Source organism: Apis mellifera, linkage group LG16 (assembly GCF_003254395.2).
Source record: "Apis mellifera strain DH4 linkage group LG16, Amel_HAv3.1, whole genome shotgun sequence".
Lineage (NCBI taxonomy): Eukaryota > Metazoa > Arthropoda > Insecta > Hymenoptera > Apidae > Apis > Apis mellifera.
This window is the reverse complement of record NC_037653.1, coordinates 243,452-267,619: the sequence shown is the minus strand read 5'-3', so window position 1 is coordinate 267,619 and position 24,168 is coordinate 243,452. Positions and strand designations below refer to the sequence as shown.

At 24.2% G+C, this 24,168-nt stretch overlaps 1 protein-coding gene across 2 annotated transcripts in view; it reads left to right on the top strand.

The window, feature by feature from the left end:
* The window catches only part of LOC107965756, a 257,665-nt gene that overhangs the window by 64,787 nt on the left and 168,710 nt on the right, over window positions 1–24,168 (top strand). The window contains exon 6 of one of the 2 annotated variants that reach the window (XM_026445746.1): window positions 5,940–6,089. The exons of the other annotated variant lie outside the window; for it this stretch is intronic. The gene's annotated coding sequence lies outside the window, so the exon portion shown is untranslated. Of the gene's footprint in view, window positions 1–5,939; window positions 6,090–24,168 lie in introns of those variants that run through there. 2 annotated transcript variants of the gene reach the window in all.

The window sequence follows — 24,168 nt, the reverse complement described above, 5'->3', positions numbered from 1 at the left end:
TCATTATATTTATATTTTATTATTCGACGAATTAAGTTTCATGTCTCATTCTGAATCATTTGTCTTTGTTTGTAATCCACATATATAGTGAATAATTTAATTTAATAATCAATAAGCTACATATATCTTGATATATTACAAGTATAGAAATTTATACAAATTGCGAATAGATGGTCTTTGTTTGTGACCGCATAAGTTTTAAATAATTTAATTTAATAATCAATAATAAAACTACATATATCTTGATATATTACAAATAGAGAAATTAGAAATTTATACAAATTGCGAATAGATTATCTTTGTTTGTGACCGCATAAATTTTAAATAATTTAATTTAATAATCAATTGTAAAGATATATAGCTATATTATATATCTATAGCGATATATAAAGCTATATATCTCGATATATCTACAAATAGATTGTCTTTGTTTGTGACCGCATATATTTTAAATAATTTAATGTAATAATCAATTATAAAGCTATGTATATCTTGATATTTTACAAGTATAGAAATTTATACAAATTATAAATAGATTGTCTTTGTTTGTGACCGCATAAGTTTTAAATAATTTAATTTAATAATCAATAATAAAGGTATATAGCTATATTATATATCTATAGCGATATATAAAGCTATATATCTTGATGTATCTACAAATAGATTGTCTTTGTTTGTGACCACATATATTTTAAATAATTTAATTTAATAATCAATAATAAAGTTATATATCTTGATATATTACAAGTATAGAAATTTTTACAAATTGTGATAACGATGGATAAATTAGAAATTTTGAAATTGATTCTTATTGAATAATTTTTTTATAAAAAAATCTATAATACACCAACATATATAATTATTAAGTTATATAATTTTAATTATTTATATTTTTAAAAATAACTATGTTTAATATTATACTTTGTTAAGGGCTTGTATACTGACATCTATGAGGATATTAAAAATTAAATTGGATAGCATTAGAGTCTTTTTTTTTTAAAATTACTAAATTCAAATAGAATTACTTACACGTTCTAAAGATCTTCTATTAGAAGATTTTTGTACATTTAAGATTTTAAATTTAATAATTTTTGTAATAGAATAAAAAAGAAATAAAATTTTCTTGAAAAATTCAATTTCCAAATTTAAAAAATATATAATGTTTAATATCTCTTTAATATCTTTTTATACGCATAACAAACATATTTATTTTATTTCTTCGTATTTATTTTTCGTATTATTAAGAATATATTCAGTATTATTAAATATATATGAAAATATTTAGCCAATGCAATAAGATGAGAATTCTACTATTATGTCAACGTGTCAAGAACTTATAAATGGAAATTACGTTGATATGATTAGTACTATGAATGACCATTTTCTCATGGATGGATAATGCATGTAACTATATCATGATAATATAATTAAAATTATAATTATAATTGTGAATTATTACAATAATATATAATTGAATGATAAATGACATAACTAAAATAAAAAATTTTAATTTATATAAGATGAACATATAAATATAATATTCAACTTACTTTCTTCAAGATATTATTTGGACTTATTTGTGTCGCGATTAGAACACGCATTTCGTAATTAGCCAGTATTTTTTATTACTAATTTGTTAATAAAGTCGTTAACAAAGCAAAAGTGAAAATTTTTTTGCAAAAAAAATGTTGCTTGAAATTATATTAAGAATCTACAATTTATCAGGATGTTTCAACATTTTCATATTTTGTAAAATTCACATTATCTTTCATTAAAATATGATTCATTTTCAGTATTCAAGAAACAGGCAATGGAGAAAATTCATATTTAGTATTTATAAGAATTAATATTAACAAAAAATAAAATATTTTCTTGATTGAAAACATTTCAATTTCTTCATTGTCAATTCAGATTGTATTCTAAATGTTATAATATTTGTTTATTTATTAAAATTCTTATAGAGCTAAAAATTTGTAGATAAATGCATCTTAAAGTTATTTTATTTCATAATTATTTAAATTTTTGTATAAAAAAAAAACTTGTTCCTAAATATTTTTTTAATTCAAGGATTAGATTAATTGATTTATTGAGATTAAAAATTTTTAAAAAGAAGATTAAATATTTAAAATATACATGTTACATATACAAAACTATAATTTATTTTTAAACTTGCATTTTGATATTCTTTTTTTTTTTTTCTTATTTAAAATGTTTAATGTCACTTTGATCTTTGCAATTTTGTCTTCATAATACATTATTAAGCTTAAATAATTATTTAAAATAATATTTGAAATTTTATAAAATTGTTATTTTATAAAAGAAGAAATATTTTTAAGATATGAAAATTGAAAAATTGAATTTCTATTATTTATTTTTCAAACCGAATTAAGAGAAGCAAGATCGGATATTCATTGTTTTAACTTCCGTTTTTAAATATTTTTCTGCAGCAAAAATATTTGAATTAAAATGTATTATATCAAATATTAAAAAAAAAGATTTTTCTGTAATTTTCCAAGAATTTCTTCATAACAGAGAAGCTATCTTGACGATCAGTACCAATCATTCTTCTGTTGTAATCAATAATACATTTTGGCTTGAGAGTAGGGTTTAGTTGACTTTCGTTTTGTTCAATCATTTCTATTAGTTTTATGTTTTTAGAAGTAATAAGAAGGTCTTTATCTTTCCATTTCAACGCTAATGTGCCATTGCAGCTTCTCATTCTACATTTCTCTTTTTTTAATTTTTTTGAAGCTTTAACAAAATCTTCTGGCATATTTTTATACTATATCAAATATCAAAAAAGAAAGATTTTTCTGTAATTTTCCAGGAATTTCCTCATAACAGAGAAGCTATCTTAACGATTAGTACCAATCATTCTCCTGTTGTAATCAACAATACATTTTGATTTGAGAGTAAGGTTTAATTGACTTTTGTTTTGTACAATCATTTCTACTAGTTTTATGTTTTTAGAAGTAATAAGAAGGTCTTTATTTTTCCACTTCAACGCTAATGTGCCATTGCAGCTTCTCATTCTACATTTCTCTTTTTTTAATTTTTTTGAAGCTTTAACAAAATCTTCTGGCATATTTTTATACTATATCAAATATCAAAAAAGAAAGATTTTTCTGTAATTTTCCAGGAATTTCCTCATAACAGAGAAGCTATCTTAACGATTAGTACCAATCATTCTCCTGTTGTAATCAACAATACATTTTGATTTGAGAGTAAGGTTTAATTGACTTTTGTTTTGTACAATCATTTCTACTAGTTTTATGTTTTTAGAAGTAATAAGAAGGTCTTTATTTTTCCACTTCAACGCTAATGTGCCATTGCAGCTTCTCATTCTACATTTCTCTTTTTTTAATTTTTTTGAAGCTTTAACAAAATCTTCTGGCATATTTTTTCTATTAAAACGTATTGTCCTAACAGAATTTGTTCCATTTTCAACTAAAGTTAAGAACAATTTCAGCGAAAAATATCAATTATCTATATACAAAATGTGTCCTTTACTGTGTACTTTCAGATGCATTGTAATTATTTGTTTTATCGTTACCTGAATAAATTTTAAAATTATAGCAATAGCTCGTTGAGTTTATAAAATTTTATCCTCGCCTCGAATCTCGTCTTCTTCGAGGGATTAAATTATTTATAAGACACGCGTCTTGAATCTTTTATTAAAATAATTTATTACAGATTTAACTTTACTTAATTTATCTATCTCGTCAATCGTATCGTTATTTACAAAATGCAAAAACCTAATGATATGCAACAATTTTTTTAATGGCGTAGTTTGAATATCAATTTTTCTATAATGGCTCTTTTAGACCACTTCATCTGAATTTTTGATTTTTTAACTTGAATTTACATGGATCCAAGTATCATTAATTTTTTTTAATTATTTTTATTGTCCTGCGTATTGATTATTGAGAATATTATTCCAAAACATATTGTGAAACATTATATAAAAAAAGTCTAATTCTCTTTTATTTCTAGCTGATCTCTTTTATTTCTAATTGATATAAAATTGGTAGTCTTATGCCAAAAGTCTGTATATATTCTCTTTTTGATCTTTTGATTTTTCTCTTGTTATTTTTTCCTTTCCAAATCCATTACTTCAACAATTAATGATTGATACTGTCTTCATCATTGGTGTCATCTTCGATGATTAATATTCTTGGACATTTTTGTACAAGAAACACAATATCACTACCATCGCTATCATTATCAGAAAGATCTATCGAATCACTATTTGTAATAATAACACATTTTTCACTATTATCATCAATATTAAATTTTCTTTTTACTGGCGTAGTAAATATAAGATTTGTTTAATTCTTTTAGGGAATTATAAACAAAGAATAAAAATAAACGTAATGTATGAACGTAACAAAGAATTATACGTAACTAAAGTAAGAAAATATCGAGAACAATTGAACCACGAGTTTGACTTGTGTTGTTTATGTTTATTTCGAATAAAATATCACGAGCCGGGTTCCTGTTTTTTACGTTTGGTCCGAACGAAGTACCACAAGTCAGTGCTTATTGTTTTTGACTCAAATTTCTAATCACGAGTCTCCTCGTTGTTGTTACGTATATTTCTTTGAATTTTTTATTAAAATAGTTCATTATAAATTTGAATTTATGTAATTTATCTATCTTATTAGTTGTATCGTTATTTATGAAATGGAAAAAGTAATGCATTTACAAAAATTTTTTCATAGTTTTCCTGAATATCGATGTTTTTATAATGGCTCTTTTAAACCATTTCATTTGAATTTTTAGTTTTTTAAATTAAGTTATTATTGTACATAATAAAAAAAAAAAATTTATTTTAAGGACAAGAGGTTAGTTTTTCTTTTCAGTTTTTCCATTTTCTTACATTTTTTTTTCTTTTTTTTTTTTGTTTTATTTATTGCTCTTGATGATTATTTTCGAATATCTCAAATCGGAAAATTTAATTGAAAGAATAGATATGTACGTGGGCATCTCTCTGACATCTTTGTTCATCTTTAAATTTATTTATTTTCGGTTTTATTCAGAACTTATTTAATGTAATATAATCAAAATAATATTACATTTATAATAATATAAATAGTTATTAAGCTATATTAATTACTATGATTTTCACGGTAAATTTTTTCTCTTTGCTGTGGTTAAAAACAGTTGCATGAAAAAATGCCAGCCAATATATCTTATTATCAAATTATTAATGAATGACTCTCTAATTCTTTTATTTTTTACAATAATTAGAATAATAATTTTTTCTAAAAACATTTTTATTTAGAAACATGAACTTTATTCTCTTTATTGTTTTTAATGAAAATATAATTATATATGATATTTATAAAATAAAAAAATAGTTTTTTATATGCTTTTTTATGATTACATATTTATATTTATATTATATATATTTCTTACATCTTCATATTGCATGAAATTTGCTCAATATTTAATCAATATTTCATTCATATTATTTACAATATTCCATTCATATATTTTTATTATTTTATTATAATGATTTTAAAATCATTCTCGATTGATCAAATTTTCTTTATTTCGTCAAGATTTAAACAGTCAATAGTATATCTTTAATTTTCGTTGTTTCATGTTTGAGCCTAAATGAGCCATAAAAGTATTTGCTAATTTTACTAAATTTTTATTTTATATTAAATTATAAAATTATATTTTTAAAATTTGAATTTATAAACAAAAAATAAAATGGTAAAATTTGTTGATAATGTATTCTAAATTCCAAATTTTTATACATATTATACATATTTTTATACATATTATTATAGATATTGTTCACTCATAAGATGCACGCGGATCATTTCATAAATGTTTAATAAAAAATATCGTTTTGTTTTTATTACATACATTTTGTGATAAAATGTAAGTCCGATAATGACATTGAAATAGAAAGCAAAACGCTATGATAGGGAATCGAGGATTATGGGAAAAGGCTTGATTTGTCAAGAACTTTCAAAAAAGAAGATATCGTCGAGATTGAAGAGGAATATTTATGGAATTGCAAAAATTGAAGATACCGAGGGAAAAAAAGGCGAATATGTCGAAGAAATCAAAAAGAAAGGGTAAGTGCATAAAAATCTAATAATTTAGATTAATTAGTTAGATATAGGAAATATCTATTTCCTTATAATACTTTTAACTTAAAAATAAATCTTTCAGTCAATAGTTGATTAATTAAAATTGAAATTTTGTGATATGCAAAGAAAATTATATAATTATATTTTTAAGGATGTATAACACAAATAGTACACTGATATGTGAACGCGTCATAACAAAGCCTTCTTTAATATTGTTTTTAATATTTTTTAATATTGATTTTACCAACGAATATATATTCATCGAAGATGTATCGAATTGAGAAATAAAAAAAAGAAGAAGAATACCTTGAGAATGATATTATCATGAGGTTATTCTTTTATCAGAGAGAATCTAATCTAGTTCCGAAAAACCTTCCTCCACAATCAAGCTATTTTTATGCATCCTTCTAATAATATAATTATGACATAGAAATGAAACTTCTGCAATATTTCTTAAAATTACTATTTAATATATCAAGAATTTGAAAAATTTTGAACAATCAATTATTAGCATGATTTTCTTTGTTATTATTAAAAAAAAAATGAAAATTAATTCGGATCAATTTTTTGACATTACTATATGTGGAATATTTAGTTGTATCTTTCATTTATATCCTCCAATATAGATAAATTTCAGATAATCGCATCATATAATTAATCCAAAAAACTGTTATATTTCATAATTCTCAATAATTTATATATTTCATCAGCAAAAAGAAAATAAAAACTATTCTTTATTAATATAATTAAAAATCTTAGGATGACTCGTATTGATTCGTATGATGAAAATTCAAAAAGACGATCTTAATTTGATTACCTTATAATCTATTGTGTCTATTGTGTTCATATTTATTGGTTTCTTTTTAATGACTTATTAATATTGGGAAAAAATGTCACTGGTTCTTCATTATATGTTTTCCATATATATTCTAATTTTTTGTTTCTTTTTTATTTTAATAATATTGACACAGAGAATTTTTCACTCTTTATAATAGACATGATAATAATAATTATTTTACTTGATGATATGTAGTCATCAACGCTCATAATTAGATTCCACTTATAATAATCATGTACTCGTATGTATTTTCTAGCCTTTGTGAATCATGCTATTAGCTCTGCTAAAATCGAACTGGTTTCTATAGAATCTAATCTAAATCTATTTCTTTTTCGATAAATTATTTTTAATATGCTTTGAGATTTTACTTACTATCATATTTTATAATATACATATAGAATAGAAAAAACAACTTTCCTTATATTTTTATCAGATTTTAATAATAAAATTACCTATTATCTTCCACCCATAAAAATAAGAATTTATCGGAGATGATGATTTATCATCTTGTTTTCTGCCATTTCTGTAAAGATCTTCAGAATCTCATTCATCATAAATTGCATATTCCTCATTTTTTCAGTTCCAGAGAAAAGTATTGTATTCTGATTACTCATCAGATCAGAAGAGATAACAGCTTTTGAGAATAGACTTTTTATGTCTGCTACATTTTTTTCGATCAAACTTCCATTTAATCAAAAGAATCAAAGTGAATTCTATCCAAAAAATTATTCTTATTTTTCGCAATATTTTTGTAATGTTTATAAAGTAATGTTTTGTAATGTTTTTGTAATGTTTTCTTCGATGATAGATAATAGATAGACATAAATATATAATTTAAGATATTCATCGAATGTTGAGCTTATATATATAAAGATGTAATTTTTATATTACAATCATCTTGTATATTTATTGTATATTGTATATTGTATATTTATTGTGAATTGAGTGTTAATGGACACGATCGCTGTTTCGATTACTTTGAATCCGTTGTGCAACGCGACATAGTGAGGTCAGAACAAGTGCAGTAGAACAAAGGCATCTGCACGTCTTATACTTATATAATATATATATATATCTTTTATTTTTATTTCTTTTATTATTCTTTGTGTTAATCAAATAATTTTACAATCTATTTTCTAATATATTTTATGCATATTGTATTGTTTAATAATTATTGTTTGAAGAGTTTCTTTTTATGAATCTTCTTGGCTTAAATGGATCTCGATTATCATTGGTCGACAATATTTCTTTTTAATTCGATGCACAGTGACTCAATTGATCGATTTAATAAACCATTTATAATAAAATAGTTTATATTGATTTTTTCGATAAAATATGATAATATTATATAAAAGTACGTAATAACAATTAAGTAGAGTATAATTATAAATTCAACTAAATATAATATATTATATAATATATTATAAATAATTATTTATATTTATAATTTATTTTTATAAATTATTTATACAAAAATTATATATTTATATATAAATTATTATATATGATGTATAATAATACAATATATAATATATAATAATAATAGAATTTAGGAATATATTCAATATATTTTCATATTCGATCCATTCGATCTACAGTGTGCCTGGAGAAATCAAAACGTTGATTATTTTTTCTTGATTGATGATCATTATTCTTTCCTGAATGATTATTCTTCGAATAATACTGATAATGTTTGGGCAGATATATGTTATTTTTTTTAAATAATATCTAAAAAAAAAATATTTACAAGTCTTTTTAATTTTTAGAAACTTAAATCTAAAGTGGTATTTGCAAATTACAATCTCTCATTCGAAAATTGTTTCGAATCAAATGATTTTTTTTTTTTTTTTGTTAACATTTCATCATTTTATTATCATAAGAGATTTCTGATAACAGAAGCATTTCTATATTTTTCTTAAAAAATGGTTTTATTTTTTTTTCCTTGTTTCTTTATCTTTATTAATTAAGAAAAAATCTGACGTTAAAAATAACTTATTAATCATGTCTAGATATATCTGTGCAAAATTTTGTTGATTAATTTCGCTGATATAATCGAAAATGTTTATTGTTAGCTTCATCTCCTTTCGATAATTTACCAATATGAGTTAAGGCATGCTCTATCGCAATAAAAGTATGTAATAAAGTTTGATTGAGTATTAACTATCTATACAAATCTATATATAATTTTACAGCGCTTAATATTTTTCGAATTTTTTTATGTTTATTTTATTATCACTCATAATAATTGTTTTAAAAATCATTCCTTAGAAATATGTATAAAATTTTGATCCAATCTTATTCAGTAAATATTTAATTAGATAAATCAAGATTAGCAAAAATTAGTTTACTAATATTTTCATTATCAGTGTTTTCAAATTTTGTGTTTCCTGATTTTTGAATGTAAATCCAATTTATTTTTGAATTCTTTTTAAATTTTCAATTTACAAGCTTCAATGTCTTTTTCTTCGATACTTGTCTTTTTTACAGTTCATTTTTTAATAGTATCTTATTTATTAATAGTATCTTAAAATAAATGGAATATAGTTTCAAATAATCAAATTTTTAAATGAAAAAAATGAAAAAAAGCCGAATTTAAATTATAATATGAACATTTAAATTTATGTTATTAAAATTTTCGAACAGTTTTTTTTAAAGACAGGACTTGCGAAATGATTGGGTAATTTGGTCTTTTACTATTATTTTATTATTATTTTCAAGTTTGAGTACCATCAATGGCCTAACAATAATTTATGAGCGGGCATGGTTTTCATAATGATTTCCAGATCTTTAATTTAAACAAAAGTGTCATAGCAACAGCCACTTCACGAGCCACATTTACACGCCATGCGATAGTCTGCAATGCGACCATTCCTTCTCTATGTACATTTTTTCCGAAAAGCAAAGATTGGAGGAAAAATTATGACTCGCAACAGCCTTGATATAGAAATAGAAACTAGAACAGATAGAATTCGACGATGATACAATGTAAATAAGATACATCAAAATACAATTAGAGTCATTAGAATCCTTATCAAAGAGTTAAAGTACTACCATTCACTCAAAACTCATAATCGAAACGAAAATGCAGTTCTACAGTAGTAGATAGTCTTTGTAGTAACATCAATTTAGGCATCCCACTTGTGTAATATTCAAAGTCATTCACTATTTTCGATTTTAATATTGATATTGTTTCACAATTATAATATTTTCTTGTAGATGCAGTATTCGTGATGGCATTATATATTTTTATCATTAATCATTGTAATTTTATATTTAATTAAAAAATTATATTAATTTATCCTATTATTATCATATTATTCTTATTATAATATTGTTTTCATAGGTTTTAATAAATTTATTGCATTATGTACATAATTGATTTCACTTTTATATCAATTGCCAATTGTTTATATCAATGTTTTATATCAATTGTTTTACAAGATTCTAATTGAACGATAAACTGAAAACATTGGATAGAAATGTTTTATTTTTTGAAACATAATTTAATTGAGAATAACTGAACGAATTTGAAAGATATTCGCCAGAATCGAATTCATTTTCAAATATTTGCTTATAATGACTTTATTCATCACGAGATTCATTACAGTTTCTCTATTTTGATATTAAGATTAATGATTTGCAATTATTTTCACTTAAAGGAAAAACATATTTCATAGCAAGTTAATAAAACATGGTTATGACGATATAATTAATTCTGGAAGATTTATTTCGTCGATGTTTTTTCAGATAATGATTCATTTTTTTTTTTTTTTGAATATTTTAATATAATTTTTCATTAGAATTATTACTAAATAGCCAAATACTAATATTTCAAAATTTCAACAATATTAATAGAACTTTTAGCAATGATAATTTCTCACTATTTTTCTGCTTTATTTTTGAATAAATAGTTTTATATTTTTTAGCTTTAGATTTATATTTTTTAGCTTTAGATTTAGGAAAATCAATCATTTCTTTAAATAATATTTTTCTTTTTTGCAAAAATTGTAGTTGTTTCATTTAAGCAATGAAATTGTATTTATACTTCGAAGCTCTTTCTCTCTTTTTTATTCTGTTTGATTCATAAATAATTTTGATGGTTGATCCGATTAATCTATAATTTTTTGAAATTTGATTGTATCATTTAGCCAATTATTTTTTTTATATTGATTAATTTTATGTTCAGCTTCAATCGATCTTTATTTCATTTCAAATTTGAAATATAAAAACCTATGTTATCTATGAATATCTTGAAATCTATTCCTTCAAATAATTGCCATAATCTAATTTTTGATTTATTTTAATTTATTTTTTTTTTTAAATATTAACTTATATTTTTGAAACATAATATCGATTATTTTTTTTTGAGATATCTACATAAAGGATGGATCTATATAAAGAAATAAAAGTAACGAAATAAATTTTTTTACTGAAAAAATTTTCTTATTAAACTGTTTTTAAATGAAGGAAAAAAATTAAGAGAAAATAATTAAATTACTACATATTTTATTTCAGAAAAATTTTATTACAAGATTTAATTATTTCATTTATAAATTTTAACTTAAATAATATCATGCAAAAAAAATTTATTGTAAGTTTATAGTAATATTAATTATTATGTATACTTATATATTATATTACATTTAGATTTAAGATAAATAGTTTATAAACCATTATACATCGATATATATTAAATAAAAGGAAAAGAAAATACTCTAAGAAATGGAAGAAATGTATTTAAATAGAATAATATAATAATTATCATATATAATATATAATATAATTATCATATATATTGATATATACATTATCATATATAATATAATAATTATCATATATGTACAGAATGTCAAAAAATTTACATCCCATAATTGGAGATTTCTGAGATAATTTCAATATTTTCTAAGAATTTTTATTATGGTTTTATTAATAAATTATTAATAAAAAATAATTGTCTAAAACGTCAATTGTTTAATCACAAAATATTTAATTGAAATAGCGACAATAACATTGGCTATATGCTGCCGATGTAATAACTTCAGTAATACATACATATCGAAAATATTTTATTGAATAAATAACAAATATTTTTTTATTATTAAAAATTATATAAAATTGCAATACGAACAATTAATAAATTAAATAATTGTTATTCGTACAAGAATGAATCGAATTTATTCATTATTCAAAATGAACAATATAAAGTTATAATATAATATAAAATAATAATATACATATGAAATAAAAAAAGAAAAAACCATACATTACAATCTATATATTAGATTAAAAAATAATTGATTAAAAATCAATGAATAGGTGAAGTCACTCATATTTTAACTCAAGTTTTGAAATAATCATTGGTTCATCTTTTGAATATCATTTTCATAACATTGACGGATAAACATTTTGACAAATTTATGTCAAATAAATTAATATTAAAAGAAACATTACTGAAAGAAAACATATATTAACGCATCTATCGTTCATTTACACGATCATCAAAACTGATTACTTGTAATTCAGTAATTTACAAGAGAATCTTTAATTAACCCTAAGTTAAAAATATTGTGGAAGAAAAAGAGGCAATTTTTTTACGATTATTTTCGTAAATAATTAACTTTTCTTTCTATTATAAAAATTTCTGCTTATCATAATATTTACTCGAACGTGTTTTAATATTCTGATCTTGATGTCGGACACAGCGACATGAATTTTCATTATCATTTTCTTTGTTGATGTTGATAAATGATTCATTATTTAAATATCTCAGAAAAAGATTCAAAGAATTCCGATATTTGTGTATTATTATAATTTTATAATAATACCATTAATTCACTTATCTTTAAAGAATTTCATTTAAATAAGTCCGAACATTTCTAGTCTCATGTTGAGACTCATTATTTCATTGAAAAATATCGTGTTCTTTCGGATCTTTAATAAAATTTCATCCAGAAGTTTTAGAAAAATATTTTCTAGAAATATTTTATCTATTAGGTGTATAAATAAATTCTTTTTTTCCCTAAATTCATTTTATTATATAAATCAGGTACAAGATTACCCAATTGTTGGATATAGTTGGATAGATACTGTTTGTCTGGTGACTTTCTATCATTCTGCCAATTCTTCTTGTATCTGGATTGGATTTTCGTTGCACAATTCCTTTAACTCATCAAACTTTTTCGATGTTCCTGAACGATCGTTGTCTTCTAAATTAAAATTTTTTTTCTTTAAATCTTTAATACCACTTTTTGCATGTTCTGTAAGATACAAAATAGTTCTTTTCCAGTGGCGCACAAACCATTTCAGTATTTTGAATAGTTAATTTCCTAAATTGGAATGCAAAAAATAAGCAATGACGTAAATGATGATTCATGCCACATTGTTTAAAATTGTTGCTTAGGACTGGAAACTCATCACGTATCTTTTTGAAAACAAAAGAACGCTTTTAAAGATGGCATCACAAATGGAAGTTGAATGATCGTAGAAAAAACTTATTTGCACAATAGTCTAAACTCAGCTCAATGATAAAATCGCCACAAATGCAAATCTATTAAATAGTAAATTAATGGATAGTGTGGACGAAGCACAAGCGAATTTTTTTTCTTTTCAATTGCACATTGTGATGATTACATTGCTCTCGTGTAAAAAATACGAATGAAAGTAGAATTCTATTCTACTTTCTTATTAATAGTTATTTAGAATTATCTAATAATTATGAAACTGTTGAATATAATTCTGATTTAGATTATGTTTCCACTCACACATATAATTCATGTTCTTTGAAAAATACGATACACTATGCGACTAATATTGGAATAATGTTATCCTGAGATTCAAATGTTGCTAACAGTAGCATCCTCTTCTATCGTTGAAAATAATTTCTATTTCTCTGGGAATTAGGCTACTTGTATTATACGAGTGTCAATGTTCGAAATTCTTTGTTAATCATATAACTTTGATTATTGATTGCAGCCATCGTATTGAATCGATACTCAAAATATATTATATTAATATTTCACACTTGTCTACATGATAAACGTGCGTTATGATGCAGACTTCATTTAATTTGGAATTTAAAAACTTTATTTATTTGTTTAGTCCAGTAGTTTAAGAGTTCACAAACTTTTGATTTTTGTTAGCGTTAACTCTAATACATTATTTTTGGAGCTATGGAATGTAGTAATAAAATTAATTATTACGAAGTCCGCTGTTCGATTCATTAGATGATCAAAAGCAAAATCCACACTATCACTAAAGTTCAAAATTTAAAGAGTTCTTGAAATTTTGATATTCTTGAAATTTCGACGTTCCTTGAAATTTCGACGTTCCTTGAAATTTCGACGTTCCTCGAAATTTCGACGTTCCTCGAAATTTCGATGTTCTGATAATTTCGATGTTCTGATAATTTCGCTGTTCTTGTAATTTCGACGTTCCTTGAAATTTCGACGTTCCTTGAAATTTCGACGTTCCTCGAAATTTCGACGTTCCTCGAAATTTCGATGTTCTGATAATTTCGCTGTTCTTGTAATTTCGACGTTCCTTGAAATTTCGACGTTCCTTGAAATTTCGACGTTCCTTGAAATTTCGACGTTCTGATAATTTCGCTGTTCTTGTAATTTCGACGTTCCTTGAAATTTCGACGTTCCTTGAAATTTCGACGTTCCTTGAAATTTCGACGTTCCTTGAAATTTCGACGTTCCTTGAAATTTCGACGTTCCTCGAAATTTCGACGTTCCTCGAAATTTCGATGTTCTGATAATTTCGATGTTCTGATAATTTCGCTGTTCTTGTAATTTCGACGTTCCTTGAAATTTCGACGTTCCTTGAAATTTCGACGTTCCTCGAAATTTCGACGTTCCTCGAAATTTCGACGTTCCTCGAAATTTCGACGTTCCTCGAAATTTCGATGTTCTGATAATTTCGATGTTCTGATAATTTCGCTGTTCTTGTAATTTCGACGTTCCTTGAAATTTCGACGTTCCTTGAAATTTCGACGTTCCTTGAAATTTCGACGTTCCTTGAAATTTCGACGTTCCTTGAAATTTCGACGTTCCTTGAAATTTCGATGTTCTGATAATTTCGCTGTTCTTGTAATTTCGACGTTCCTTGAAATTTCGACGTTCCTTGAAATTTCGACGTTCCTTGAAATTTCGATGTTCTGATAATTTCGCTGTTCTTGTAATTTCGACGTTCCTTGAAATTTCGACGTTCCTTGAAATTTCGACGTTCCTTGAAATTTCGACGTTCCTTGAAATTTCGACGTTCCTTGAAATTTCGACGTTCCTTGAAATTTCGACGTTCCTTGAAATTTCGACGTTCCTTGAAATTTCGACGTTCCTTGAAATTTCGACGTTCCTTGAAATTTCGACGTTCCTCGAAATTTCGACGTTCCTCGAAATTTCGATGTTCTGATAATTTCGATGTTCTGATAATTTCGCTGTTCTTGTAATTTCGACGTTCCTTGAAATTTCGACGTTCCTTGAAATTTCGACGTTCTGATAATTTCGCTGTTCTTGTAATTTCGATGTTTTTGAAATTTCGATGTTCTTGTCGTCTTGATTTTATAATTCTGAAGTTTTTGCAAGCTTTTAAGAGTTTTTCCCCCGATGGTATCTTTTAGAAATCCCCGCCATGTTCCATTCGTAAGCTTGCGAATCTTCAGTGGGGGTACACTGAAGTAGCCAATAATGTTGAGGACCAACCCCCTGATTCAGCGGCTTTTCCGGATCAAAGAAAGCTGCTTAGAATAAATCCGAAGGCTACGTTATTGACAAGTTCGTTATTTTCCCAAAGGTCTGCTGTTTGCACTTTCCCTCAGGTAGAATGACACTAATTGCCGTTGAGAATAGTATATTTCTCTATAAAGGTCGGTCTCAGGTAACAAGACCATTGTCTTTCCAGATATACCGAATTGTTAACAATATTTCTTTTAAAATTTCTTTTAAAAATTGGCATTGTCCTTGTAGCATTATACTAAGCCATTTTTGCATGTTTGGATACCATTTGTTCAATGTTTAAACAGTTAGATTTTTAAAAATGTTTGTATCTTTTGATTTTTTTTAATATTCATCTCAATGGACCGCGTGTTTTTGAATAATATATAATCCTATGAATTTTTTAAATATATGTATATTGTGTTAGTAAAAAGATTATAATTCAAAAGAATTAAATTTTTTGATTAAATATTCAAATCTTATAAGTTGAATAATTATTATTATCTCATTCACAATCGATAAAAACAATCGATAATTAAATCAAACAGTTAATCGATAATTAAATCAAACTTACTATTTCGATTTTATAATTCATTACTTTATCATTATTTTGTATCATATCATGTTAATTATCTAGGACTGTAATGATACTATTTTTTTTTCATATGTTAAAGATTTTGTAATGATATTTTACTGTAATAAATACTTTAATAATAACATATTAGTAATATAATATAATATATATATTATAATCGCTTTTTCGATTATTATATATATATATATTATACACAATAATAAATAATAACAATTGATGACATCCTTTATTATTTATATCTATCATTCTTTTCCCAGAATTCTATATAATTCTATATAATTGATAATTCTATATAATTGAATATTATTGGTCGAATCAAAAAACCAAAGCTTAACTCCACGCTGGTGATTGAATATATATATAAATCACAATTCTGAATTAATTTTTTTTTTTTTCGTTAACGGAAACGAGTCCTTCAGTTTTTTTATCCATCGACCATTTAAAAACTTTTAAATTGAATTTTATCGGATTCCATTAGAGATCTATTTGCACCATTCTTCACCATTCATTCGAATCCGGAATCTCTGAGGTGCACAGCTCAGGTATTCCCCGAGTGGAATCCAATTTGCGATTTTGACAATTTTGAAAAGATGAATATAAACATATCATAATTTCTTCGAATTATTTTATTTTTCGAATTATATGTAGTCTTATATTGATTAAATTATTGTCAAAAATTGAATCGAAAATGAAATTATTGTTTTACATTGAAAATAATTTTATTTTTTTTTTGTTCGTCCAGAACTTTTTATTTGTAAAACAGCTTTTTTTTTTGTAAAACAGCTATTAAATTTCTATTATTAGGTTTTCGAACACTCATATTTGTTACGACAATTATTAAATATCAATTTTTCATGAATTTTCTTTAAAAGATCTATTTTTGCAACGTTTTATCGTTGACTTTTCTTGTATGATAAAAGAGAACATGCAAGTTCTATAGATCAAATTTCAACATGTAATTTATAAATTCAAAATTATAAAATTTGTTTCCAATCATTTAAAATATTTTGTTCAAAATTTGTGTAATAATCTATGATATATATTTACAATATATATTTTTTTATTTAATAGATAAATTAATGCAAAATAAATGAATTTTTTCTTGAACTAATTTTTTATAGTACATCTTGTACATAAACGGAATTTCTGTATTTCCATTAGTTTGACAAGACATGCAATTCCGATGTTAATTTTTAATCTCTTATAGCGGCGATCGATCTTATGTTATCGACCTTATATATTTTTTCTAAATTTGAAATTTTAAAATAACTCCTCTTGTTTTAACTTGGTTTAATATTTCAAGTATTCTTATATCATTGAATTAGTTTTATTTCGAATCGTGAACAGTTGTTTCATGATATTTTTTTTTTTAACCATTATTTGAAACATTTTTCTTCGAAACTTGTTTTTATAAATCCGATACATTTTTCTTTTTCGTTGGTTATTGGATTTTGAGTGCCTTTCTTGACCGTTTTTTTCTTCCGTGTTTGGCGGTCGAATATCCAAGATCAAGATTGTTTCAATAAAATATATTACGAATGCGATTTATGACGAGTGGATAACTCGCGAATTATTACGTTTGGCGACAAGCGACAATCATGTACAACACTGTACAAATTATTACCGTTTATAGATGGAAATAAATTAACTATCTAATTCAATGAAAAATATGTGGAACTATTGCAATCAGCTGACATGGGAAGAACTGCAAAATTATGTGCATTTTCTTTTCTGTCATTTCATTAGTTTTATTATCCAGTATTATTATTTACCGTTGTGTTTATCAATCTTCTGAAACTAACAGTTTCTTTATTTCCAAATGCAACTATAGTTCTCGAACTTATACTTGCTCCTCTTAAATATTTTTATTAATCTGAGTTCGAACCTCGAGTATTTTCCCAAAATTCTCGTTTTTCTTATGTGGTCTTGTTCTTTGTTTCAGAATATTATCCAACTTACAGACTTTCAGTTATCTCTCAGATATCTGGTCAGCGTATCTCAAAAATTTTGAGATACATCTAAATTTCAAAGAACTTCCAGTGGTAGTTCGGAAATAAAGAAAATCAGTTAATTCGAATACGCTAATAATACGCAATAAATTATCAAAAATCTCTATATTCCTCTTGTTAATTTCTAATTCACGTTTAATAATTATTATGCATAATCGAAAATATTCAATAATTATATATTTTTGTGGCTGGAATGAAAAGGATCGGGATTTCATCAATGTTTGATCAATCATGTCCAAGTTATAATTTACTTATCTACGTCATTATTCGTACATAAATTTAGATAAATATATATTGTTATTAATGGCCCATATTCTGAGAGTATGTAGTTTCTCACGTCAATTCGTTGTCCAGATGTTTGTTTAATCGATTTCGATAAATAATCATACAGTGATGTTGATGTCACTCGCGATTTAATTATGACTATATTAAAAAAAAAAATAAAGATTTTATTATAATGCAATAATGTAAAGTCATTAGTAAGTCATTGTAATAGTATTGTTAATACATCTAAATTGGTATTTAATTTATTATTTTGCTGTGTTTCTCTGAATTTATGAAAATTTGTATATCTTTTTTTCTGAACTTTCATCAATATTTGGCCAATGAAAAATATAAAAAATTAAATAATATTTCCTGTGTGATAAAATAATTTGTATAAATTCATTGGCATATTGTTGTTGCTATAAATATGAATGTAAATATAAATTTATAATAATACTGTGTATATTTTATGTTAATTTTATGGCCAGATAAAGTTTCTAAATTTTTTTTATCAATATTATATCAATTTTCGCAATTTTTCGAAATTTTTTTTGCAAATTTGAAAAATTTATGAACTATATTTTTATCGTTATTCCAAAAACCAAAAACTGGTTTTAATTTATCAGTAATTAATCCCATTTCTTTTCTAAATTGTTCCTACATTGTGTATTTTTGTTGTTTCAAATCTGTTTCTTCTGTATCATCTTTTATTTATTATTTTTTTGATATTCAAATAATAATTAATTTGTAGTGAATTTGAATATTGTGATTCACAAATGCAATGTGGATAAACCAAAATGATAATTTTCAATGTTTTTATTTGTTTGTATTCATTAGTTATTCATAAATTTTAAATATGCTTCAACAAATATTTCATTAATAAATTTATTTCAGTTTATTGCAAACTTTGCCATCTATCATAACAAAATTTAATTTATTTTGACTCCTTATTATCAACTTATATCATGAGATTTAGATTATCGATTTGATTTTAAATTTTAAATATTTCAAATTTTATAAAATCATCAATTTCGTTTTGAATATAAATTTTAAGAGACAGCAATATTTAATACAAAATGGAATTGGATTGTGCTAAATTGAATTTTATTTATTATATAATGTTATTAATACGAAAGAAAATAGGAATTCATCACTAATTTCAACACACATGAATTTTTGTTTATATATACTGTCTTTGGAAGTTCTATCGTAAGTCTATTTACAAATATTTTTAATTCATTTTAAATTTTTGAATATTTTATTATTTGAACTTAATAAACGATTTATTCAATGATCCAATGTTGTTTGCAAAGCAAATTCTACACTTAATTCTGTAATTTTGGGAAAAAGATAAACAAGCTTTTAATAATAAAATATAATAGGAAGGATATATTTCATGTTTTTTTTTCTATTAAATTTATAAGAATATAAAATCAATATTATTATATAATGTCAAAACTCATTGACTGTCATTGATATTTGTTCTAAAATTTCTTTTTTTTTTTTTTTTTTTAATATTTTTATTTGCTTGCAATACATGCCGCGTTATTAATAAAATTAGCAGCATATCTTTAACTTTCTGATCATAAAACTATTTCTGTTTTTAATTTTCTTCTATATTTATTTCAGATAGATAACTTTTAAAAAAAAGATAAATTTTGAAAAGTTTTACAGTAGTCTGTTCTCAGATGGATGAAAGAACTAATAATAAGAAAAAATAATTAAAATATAGTATTTCATATTTGCTTTAAAAGATTTTAAAGTGCAAATTATTCCAATTATAAATTTTAAATTTAACATTACTTAATAACACTATTGAAATAATGTATGCTATTACAAGTTATTACTAAAATTATTTATTAAAGTTTATGTATGTGTTATATTGTAGTTATTATTAATGTTACTTATTATATACTTACATATTATATTATACTTTACTCTATAATAAATTACCTTATTCTAAAATAAACTCTAAAATAAACATAATATATTTTAAAAAAGTGAAAAAGAAATTATTGATGTAATTAATATAATTATAAATAATATGATATAAAATTTTTTATATTTAATATAATATAATATATATTATTAATATATTATATTATATCATATAATTAATAATAATAATTCATTGTATAAAAAAAAATCAAATCAATATTCAAATGCTATTTATCTCATCTGAAATTCTAAAATGATTCTTTTTGTTAAATTTTTTTTTGGCCATATATTTACATATATTGATTATAAACAATGTTATAAAAACCTGTTTTGTCGCCATAAAAATTAATAAAAAATAAAAAAATAATCTAAATAAAAAAATTAAAGTGAAATCAATTCTTTTTTTAAAAAATAATTATAAAAAACCTTTATTAAATATAATAATGTTTATAAAATGCCGAGATTCATTCTGATGTATAACAAATTCATGAAATGGTAATGATAAAGAATATCATTGATATATTTATTACTTTTAAATATTAATAATTATGAAAAAATATATAATAAAAAAAGTAAAGATCTTTTGGAATATATTAATAACATTTATTATTATTATATAAATTTAAATAATAAATAAAAATGTATGCATTTTTTTAAACATAAAAAAAATCATAATAATTTGTAACAATTTTGACATAGTATAAGACTTCATGAGCATGAAAAAAAAAATGATAAAAAAAAAATGAACATCTAATGTTCAATATTATCATCGTCATAATTTTTTTTTATGATTCTAAGAAAATGTGGGATAGGATACACCATATATGATGCTTTTATATCATACTTATCAAATGGATGTTTCATATATCCGATTTAGAATTCATCCAAACCTCAGGTTTGACAATGTGATAATTTTTTATCCTCAAAACATATAAAGTGAATGAAAAAATAATGATCAAATAATCTTCTATACATTCTATATTTGATAAACTACTTCACTTTTAAATTGCCAGTAAAATTAAGTGGTTTTTTCGAAATGCACAACGAAGATCATCAACTATTCTCAACTTATCAAAGAGCGCAGAGAGAATTAATATAATTATAATATCAGATTTTGATATTATTATTACAAACGTTGATAGCCGCAGTGTTCATTATCATTCATGAACTTACAGAAAATGATAATATTGAATAATATCATTGATATCGAAGATATCGATTAAACGAAATCGTTTTTTTTGAAGAAAGGAAAGGAATGGAGATAGTTCTCTCTGCTCTCCGTGTATATTATATTACACATAAATATTATATAAATAATGAAATAAAATGTTAATTTATCTATAATTATCTATAATTCATAAATCTGTGTCAAGAATGAGAAGATTTTTTTTTTTTTTTGAGAAAAATAGAGTTTTTTTGAAAAGAAGCTATTTTTTTTTATGAGCAGAACTTTATCAATTCGTGGAATAAAACCAATTCTAGAATCATCATTGAAAAGAAAATCAACAACGTATAACGAGAAGACTATGATGAAACAAGTTGAAGTTCAGAACGTTGATCTACAAATTTTTTTGAACAACTAATGAGTCATTATCCTTCATCAATAATAACTTTACATAACTTAAAATAATAAAATAGCGAGAGCAGGCAGTCATGCAAATATACATAAACATTCAAATATTAATGCGAATAATGAAATTTTTGCTGTTAATTGTAGACAATTCCTTCCAAAATTCTATTTTCGAATTTTGATTTATCCATGTTTTCTAATATTGCATATCATTTTATGTGTAGGCGAAATCATCATGGATTTTCGTCTTGGAAGAAATTTCGTAATATAATTTGAAGTGATTGCACGAACAAAATAAAACAACCAAGATTTCGGCTTTGATTGCTTTATTAGAGGAATTGGCACAGAATGCATTAACTTCTCTTTCCGTTAGTTATTTTTCGAATTATTTAAAATTAAATTCGATTATAAAATTTCGTTTCGCAAGCAATCTTTCGGATTTAAATTACATCTTGTTTTAAAATTACCAACAGAGTAAACTTTATTAGATGCGATGTCAGCATTGGCCACCGAAGAGGTTGACGCAAGTGACTTTATCCATTTTCTCTCGAAAAGAAATAAATTAATTATTTCTCAGTTCGTTACAACATATAGCGGAATATTCGCATCGAAAAAGTGAAAGAATACACTTTGATTGGTGGGTCTATCCATATCAAGTTCTGCAATACAATTGTAATACTCGTTACAACAAATGTACTGATATATATCATTTCGAGACAACGGTAGTATTATAGTGGCCGCCTCCTAATTACTTCAATGATAATATCCAATCAGGCCGGGATCTTTTAAGCAGTTGTTATTGTGCATTGCAATCAAACTATGCTCATTTACGTGTCTTATTAGCTTAGTTTTGATTCGAGTCACCGCAATTGCGATCAGGAATGTGATGTAATCATCTAGTCCTGTAAGTTTTTAACATGATGAGTGATTTTTATATCCGTAACACTTCAAATGGCCAGCGGTCTTAACAATGGTTTCAATCCAACATTACATCGTCACTGGAATAAAATGGAGCAGATTTAATCAACGATTTCCTTTTCTTGGATCTTCATTTTCTTCCGGTTCATCATCGCCAATAACGTTTGAAACGCGAAGAATCCATCTTTCTTTGGATCTCATATCCACGGACTTCATAGATTCATTTCACTTTCTTTTCCATTGTCGCTTATAGCATGAGGATGATTTTTTTGTTTCGAGAATTTCTCATAATTCACCTATTTATCAGATTGCTTTAGATGAACGATTGGCAAATTTATAAATTTATAGCACCGTGGATCGCGCATCATCTGCCGAATTCGATCTCTTCTTTTTTCGTATTCTTTCTCTTTTGAATTATTGTCTAATTTGAAAAAGCATTCGTACTTAGTCTCACGAATGTGATTAGCTTGGGTAACCCACATGGACAAGCCGCCATGCTCGGACAAAAATACACGGAGGGGGGGAATTGATGTTCCCGGATTGGCTGCTCGTCTGGTACATTCACCAATTCACTTTTCAATTCTGGAGAATGTCCTCTTTGTTGTTATGACTTGGGATTAGGATATTTTTATAGAGATGTTGTAGAGTGGTGAAATTCGGATACTTCGAGAGTGAATCCATATCTGCCTCCTATCCATACTGCAGCCAGCAAGGATTTCTCTGAGGAGAAGAAAATTCTAACTTTTTGTAATATAATTACTTTGTTTCACATTTCATTTCATTCACTATTTCATATCTTATTATTTCATTTAAAAGAAATATTAAATTTACCAACACTTTTACCATGTCTATCTATTCCTATCATCTAATGATTGGTTCTTTAAATCAGCTTATATTTCTTAATATAGAATCCAAAGAAATTTAATATTAAATTTGTCCGGTTTATTCGGCATGTATTGAATAAATCTACATCTAGCTTTTGTTGGAAACAATTGTTCATCAATGATATGATCCTAATTTTTAACTGTTTTAACTGTTTTCAATGAACTTTACTAAATTTCAGAAAATGAATTTATTTTTTGATACGGTTTGTGAGGGCCGGCATCATTGATTTTTGTCATCTGAATAAACCTCACTTTCTATTTCTGCTCATAGTTTTTGAAAAAAATGTGGGATTTTTTGTTCCATAGATAATATATCTACATTTTTAGCCTT